Raw genomic sequence first — 7,336 nt, forward strand, 5'->3', positions numbered from 1 at the left:
GTAGCATCAGCTTGTTTTTTATTACCCCAAATATATGCTCAACATACACCTCAATTACCTTGTGTGTTCGAGTATACTTAATCATCCCAATAACATCACTATCACTCATTAAGGATCTTATCCCAAATTCAAAACATTCTCCTGGAATCCTAAAGTTGTATCTTAATCCCCCTAGTTCATCTTCTGGGTAACCTAGCTCACCCATCATATCATTGAATATGATCAAAGAGAAGTAGTCAGGGTTAACCTTGTCAATGTACGATACTTTACCCTTATACCCAAATTCTGGAAATTCCACCAATTCCCCTCCATGATGTATCTCAAATGTGAACAATTTTGGGTCGTCAGCTGAAAATCAACATCAAAATACACCATCAACATCAAAATACACCCTTAAACAACAATAATGGAACAAAAACAGGGGATCGTTTCACTAAATTTTAAGGGTTTTAACACATACCATAATCCACATCGGGATTAAAGGCTGAACCAGGAGGCTGAGCATTCCACATCGTTCTTACTTCAATCGCCAACTCAGGAACTGAGATTATGCTTGAATATGTACAGATTTTGGGTGAATTGTGGAAGATAATGAGTTGTTGGGGTGAATTAGGGTTGTAAAAAGGGGTGAATTGTGTTTATATACTGGGGTAAAAAAATGGATCAAAATGGCAATGTTTAAAACCTTTTTAGTTAATCCCCAAAATACCCCTGGTTACAGATGGGGTTTATGGACGGAGTTAGACATTTTGATCAAAATGGCAACAAAATGTAAAAGTCAGGGACTCAGAGGCAAAAAAAAAAAAAAAAAAAAACTATCAGGTGGGCCCCACTCGATCATGCAAATGGAGCTCGTTACCATGGTGAAGCCGGGCCTATAGCGCCCCGTCGTAATCCGCTCGGTGTGGGGGGGGTGTGGCGCCGTCAGGCACTATCGCGGCTGAGTTGGGAGGGGTGGCGGCCTAAGGATGATCAATCTTGATTCCTTTATTAAAGGGCATGCATTTGGTTATATATATATATATATATATATATATATATATATATATATATATATATATATATATATATATATATACTAGTCGTCTACCCGCGCAATTTAAGTTGGTGAGTTTAGGGCTAAGTGCGGGGATGTAGTTTCCGATGTGGCGTGCGACGATGGTGGCAGTGTAGCAGAACGTGAGGGTCAGTTGCGGCCTTCTTCAGCGGCGGAGAATCAGCGATGTGCGGCGATTGGTGGTTTTGTGATGGCGTTGGGTAGTTATTGTGCGACGGCCGGTTACCAGCTTCAGGAGAAAACAATAAAAATTGTGTAATTCTAGTTATATTATAAGGGGTTTTAAAGATGTGAGTAAATCAACGGTTTTGAATGATGAATCGTATCACAATGAGGCCTTCGGCAGTGGCGAAACTTGAAGTTTTTGACCCGGGGGGGGGGGGGGCGAAAACATTTATAACCAAAAATTTCTATACTAAAACGTATTTAAACCATAAATAATTTTCTCAAAAATATCAAAAGTAGGTTTATCCACAACCTTATTAACAATAATGATATCAGATGCTAAATGTATCGGTTTGTACACATCCATGTACCATAATCCAATCTCGTTTTCATATTAGTGGGTTGAAATGGTATTTCCACCTCTACCTGTGACCTGCTCACAAAGATGTAATATTAATTAAAAAAAAAACTGACATCGGCGCGATGCGCCGAAGGCAACTATGTAAATAACATTTATTTCAATACAAGTATGTAACATGTTAACAAACCTCAATTCTTATGGTATGAAATGATAATATCTAAAGAAAGCTTCTCGAAATAAGTTTTAACAACAAATATGCTACAAGTGATGTCAATGTGGTTGATCATAAAGACTGCAACCACTAAACCATCAGTCGGAGAAGATCAACCTCCTATCGGGCAAGCTCCACCACCATAGCCATCAAAGAACTTGTTAGAGGCGCACATTCTCACTCATTTCCTATCAAATACAACAAAACAATGTGCTAAACTAATCCAAAACATTTAAACAATCTTCGAACTATAACATTCATAATGCAGGAATGGGTCAGCCGGATTAGGTAACGGGTCGAACCGTTTAAATCTTCAAGTTTTCTATAAATAATGGCCGAAAGTGTCACCTCTAAACTTACATAGGAGAAATACAAGCTAAAATATGAGATCCATCTCCAGATAGTTCCAAGTCAAATTCTTTGCAATCCCATTAAAATGTCAACATCTTTTCGTTTCTGTATATCCCATGAAAATTTTAATATGGAATATTTTCAAGTTATAAACTGTTTATGTGCCTATTATTATAACTACAAATAAACAAATTATATCCAAATTTGACCAAGATTAAACTGATTTTATTTTTTTTTTATAAAATGACTTGTTTTGATTTAAACTCGTTTTGACCCATTACCTAACCCAACATGCCCATGCTCATATTCAGTTTCAAAACACTACATATATGTGTATTTATTTAAATCCTAAACTTATTCTTCAAATTTGATTAATATACCTTTGATTGTCTTTTAATGTATTTGACCGCAAACAACTCCTTAGTCTTATCTTTAACCAGCCTAGCTGCTCTAAAATTGGCGGAACCAACCTCTTTCAATGGCTCACATTTCTTCTCCATTCTGACCACACAACACACAAAAAGTCAAAGTCAACCCCAGCTCAAAAAAACATTAACAAAGCTTAGAGAGAAAACTTAAAAGTATCAATGACTGTTACTTGTGGATTCTGATAGAAACTAAAAGCAAATTAAATAGACCAACGGGCCATCTTTTGTACAGGTCGAAAGGATCAGGTCATTTTGGGTTTACCCGAAAACACTTCTGGTCCATATTTGTAAATTTTAAGTGTTTGAGAAGTCAAATAAACATCAGCCCTCACTTAATGTTCCCTATTTATATAGTCAGCATTGTGGAAAAATCGGCATAAAATTATATTGTCACATCTTGATGACATCTAAATTCTATTTTCATTCACAGTGGTGATAAGTGTATATGTGGTAAAATGTGCTAGTTGGGCGGGTCAGATAACGGGCCAAAATGGACCACTTTATGCAGTCCAAAACGAACCACCTTGGATCAAAACGGGTCAAAAAAATTACCTGATTACCAAAGCCAATGCCAACACCAAGCATGATTCGTCCCGACAGAAGCATTACAATACCAGCTATAGCTCCAGCAGAGAGTCCCGATCCTGTTCTGATGTCATAATCTGCAATAGAAAGTAATAAAATTTTAAAAAGTCCACGTCAGCACCAAAGTAACATGTGGAGAATACCAAGACATAAAAAGTTAAAACCATTGCCACATTTTACCTTGACAAGCAATCGGTTATGCCCATCTAGCTCACGGACAATAACACTCTTGGACTTACGAATCCGGTCCAACTCTAATGTGCGAACGCGCTTCGATCTTTTAGTCCACCAGTCGCAACACCCTGCACTCCATTAAAAAATTAATTAAAGAAACATTTACAAATATCAATACAAGTATTAAGAAATCCCTCAGATTACCCAAATGTGCAAATCAAGCAAAGAAATCAATCAGGCAAAACTTTTAACAGATCATGATCGTCCAACCCCTCACCGAGTGGTTGTCTACGACCCAGATCAGGAGAATAGAATGATCGTCCCACGGGAGAGTACCTTCAAAAAATACAACCAATACTTAATCAGTAAATAACTACAACAACATATTCTTTGCATCCTGTAAAGTACAACCCATTTTAGCAGCCCAAACCTGGCTATCTTTAATCTGCAAATTAAACCAGCGCTGGGCCTTGAACCTTAGTTTCAGCCATTGCTAGGCCAACTGCCACCTGTGGACCGCAAACAAGCATAACCCCAACTGACATGGGCCTTCTATGAAGCTGAAACTGGCGGCCCAATACAGCAGCCATATGTCAATGCGATAGGATCCATTTTTCACTCTACAAAATCAACATATTAAACTCATTATCACCACATATAAAACCGATTTCAGATAAAAACAAAAAGAAACCCTACGCTCTCTCACACATCAAATTTACGGATCTACAGGATACATCTATTGAATTCATTTTTTGTCAATAGAAACCCACATACATCAGATCTAAACAAAATTCACAAAAATCAGATCTATCAAACAATGTCTGTAGGCTTCATTTCTCACTATAGAAAGTATATAAAGCATGACATGCTTCATTTCTTTTGTTATGAATCAGTTTCCCAGTTGATGAAAGAGGTACAATGAAGTCTGTGGTTGAATGATGAATCGTACATTAGTTCCCAGCTAGGTAACAACTTAATGAACATACCTTGGTCATAACATCAGCATTTGGATTCCAGCTATTGAAATCTCCAATAAGCGAAGCAGACTATAATTTTTTTAATAAAAAGGATATCAGCTGATGTAGCAACTCAGAAAAAGAAATGTAGCCATGAGATTAACATGATTTTAACAAATTACGTTGTAATTCCCCGAATCATGTAGAATAAAAAATAATATAAATGAGACAATAACAAACCTAAGCTCCAGTTGCCCATTCCCTATAGGTGATACCTGTTACACTGCCAATAAACAGCAACATGAAAATTAATAAATAAGCTTAGGATACCTAAACTACACCAGTACCATTTAAAATAAGGATATATTTACCTCACCAAAGCTAGCCCATTCTAGACCTTCACAAGAAGTCTCGATTGCAAGAGGAAGAGTAATAGCATGTACAAAATCCTCTAAAGTTTACTCAGCCAATGTTACAAACTGTTTAGGACATAAAAGATATGAGAGTCGATAAGACTACCGTCGTTGCCAAAAAAACACAAAATAATGTGACCGAATAACTTACCGGAGATATTTCATCGTCGATAGTGATGAAGATAAAGTTGTGTACTCAACCAATGTTACAAACTGTTTATGACATCTAAGATATGAGATTCGATAAGACTTCCGTCTTTGTTGCCAAAAAAAACACAAAATAATGTGACCGAATAACTTACCGGAGATATTTCATCGTCGACAGTGATGAATATGGCTTTAGGAAAGCCAAGACTCGAAAAGTACTGCAAAACTTCTCATAGCTGATGCTACATGCCTTAACCTCAACATCTGATTCTCCAAACCCTACATAAACAAAAAACATCAACCAGTTTTCATCCTAACAACATTTTTATTTATTAAAACAGATGCTACACCAATTCACTTACCTGAGAGGATAATCCGGTAACTCCTCCGGCTTTTTGCCTTAAAATCCCCCACATCTTTTCTTATTTTACGTCAAAACCTTCAATTACATTACATTACAACAGATATCAAAACGAAAGTATGATAAAAAGTTACTAAAAACAATAACCTAGATTTCAAAATTCAAACACAAAAGAACGTCATTACAAAGCACTAAGAAGCAATTAATGAAACAAACAAACCGATAATCAACACACACCTTCTCTTCTTTTACATCAAAACCTTCAAGTAAAACAAATACCAAAACGTAAATATGATTAGCAGTTCCTACAAACAATAACCTAGATTTCAAAGTCCAGATACATAAGAACACAATTACAAAGCACGAATAAGCAATTTTTAACACTAACAATGTGACCGAATAACTTACCAGAGACATTTAATCGTCGACAGTGATGAAGATCTAAAGTTGTGTACTCAGCTAATGTTACAAACTGTTTAGGACATCAAAGATATGAGAGTAGATAAGACTACCGTCATTGTTGCAAAAAAATAAAAAAATAAAAAAAAATAATAATGTGACCGAATAACTTGCTGGAGATATTTCATCATCTATAGTGATGAAGATGGCTTCAGGAAAGAGGAAGACTTGAAAAGTACAGCAAAATGATGTGGCTCAGATCTACCAGAAATCATGGCTACAAGGTGGGTGTGAAGCTGGCTAATTGCGCAGATCTGAAGAGGAATCATAGATCTGTAGAAGAAACAAACACAGATCTAAAGAGGAATCGCGCAGTTCTTGAATCGCCAGAGAAGGAGAGAGTAGATGGAGGCGGATAAGAAATGAGAGACCCTGAAACCCTAATGTGGTATCAGTGTTTTTTTTTTCTTTGTGTGAGTGAGGGTATAATAGGGATTGTAAATTATATTGTGCTTTAGAGGTTTGTACATCATGCTTTAAGGATGTTTTAAGAAAATTTTAATGACCTTAAGAAGTCCTTTGGATATGCTTATTAATATAGTATAGATATATATATATATATATATATATGTATGTAGAGGCCGGTTATCATACAAATACCCTAATCGTACATTATGTACGCTACATTCTAGGCCGTCAGATCATCTCATTTAAACTGCGTGTTTAAGTATTAAATTAATCAAATTAAAATTAATAAAAAGAAACCGCCAAGGTTAAAATCGTCCAATGCGAGATCAAAATCCCTGATAATCAGCACAATAACTCCCCAAACATATCGTAAAACCAAAAATCAATGAAGCAAAACAAAGCAAACACCTAAGATTCATCCTGCTACTCTCCCCGTTGCGATTCAACTAACATAAGTTTTGAGAAACGAAGCAAAGCAAACAACGACAAACCACAAGCGAAGAAGATGAATCCAGGTATCGATTGACATTTGCGATTTTATAATGGAAATATACAGGACTTTAATGTCAAATGCGATTTTGTTTGTTTATTAAGCTTTTAGACTGAAACATATAGTTTTAAAGGATTAGGTATTGTTCATAACTTCATTTTTGTTAGGGTTTATGACTAGTACGGTTATTTATTAGGTTTAGCATGATTATGCAGTTTTCTAAATGATAAACTGATATATGTGCGATATTATATAGGGGTTTGTCAGTGTTTTGTATTACAAATGCGATTTTATAGCTAAAGTTTTGCTTGTAAAAGGTTTTTGACTTAGCTTAGGTTGAACATGCGAATTGATAAAATCCTCATGCGATTTCATCTGATTAGTTGGTTTTAGGGGATTATGATTAAATTATACATGTGATATTATATAGGGTTTTGAGAGGGTTTTGAATTACAAATGCGATTTTACAGGTAAAGTTTTTGGTACTGCTTAACTAAGACATGCGAATTGATACTCATTCATGCGATTTTATCACTTAATGACTTAGTGTACATGATTAACTGATAAATGCGATTTTATAAAGGTTTATGACTAATAGCATGTGATTTTGTAGACATAGATTCTGATGATGACTTTGAAGGCCCAATATCAACTCTGATAAAAGTTAACAAAAATAGAAAAAGAAGAATAGTTGAAGAAAGTTCTGAAGAGGATGACTTCGTTAAGCCACTCCCAAAAAAGAAAAAAGATGAAAAGAAGTCTAAGATACA

General features: G+C 35.6%; 1 long non-coding RNA gene across 31 annotated transcripts; it reads right to left on the reverse strand.

Annotated features, from left to right (window-relative positions):
• Positions 1-1,464: 1,464 nt before the first annotated feature.
• Positions 1,465-6,085, reverse strand: LOC110879598. Of its 31 annotated transcripts, XR_002558810.2 has the most exons (16): positions 5,618-6,085; positions 5,447-5,514; positions 5,211-5,287; positions 5,004-5,127; positions 4,853-4,914; positions 4,660-4,767; positions 4,529-4,571; positions 4,319-4,378; positions 3,763-3,952; positions 3,537-3,668; positions 3,339-3,460; positions 3,126-3,235; positions 2,526-2,646; positions 2,155-2,250; positions 1,771-1,982; positions 1,465-1,655 (listed from the first exon to the last, which is right to left on the reverse strand). It is a non-coding gene; the product is annotated as an uncharacterized LOC110879598 (long non-coding RNA). The 31 variants fall into 31 exon arrangements; XR_002558811.2 differs by lacking the exon at positions 2,155-2,250 and having other exon boundaries at positions 3,610-3,668; positions 5,618-6,082; XR_004867842.1 differs by having other exon boundaries at positions 5,447-6,082.
• Between the last annotated feature and the right edge of the window lie 1,251 nt (positions 6,086-7,336).

The sequence above is a fragment of the Helianthus annuus genome, chromosome 9, assembly GCF_002127325.2.
Source record: "Helianthus annuus cultivar XRQ/B chromosome 9, HanXRQr2.0-SUNRISE, whole genome shotgun sequence".
Lineage (NCBI taxonomy): Eukaryota > Viridiplantae > Streptophyta > Magnoliopsida > Asterales > Asteraceae > Helianthus > Helianthus annuus.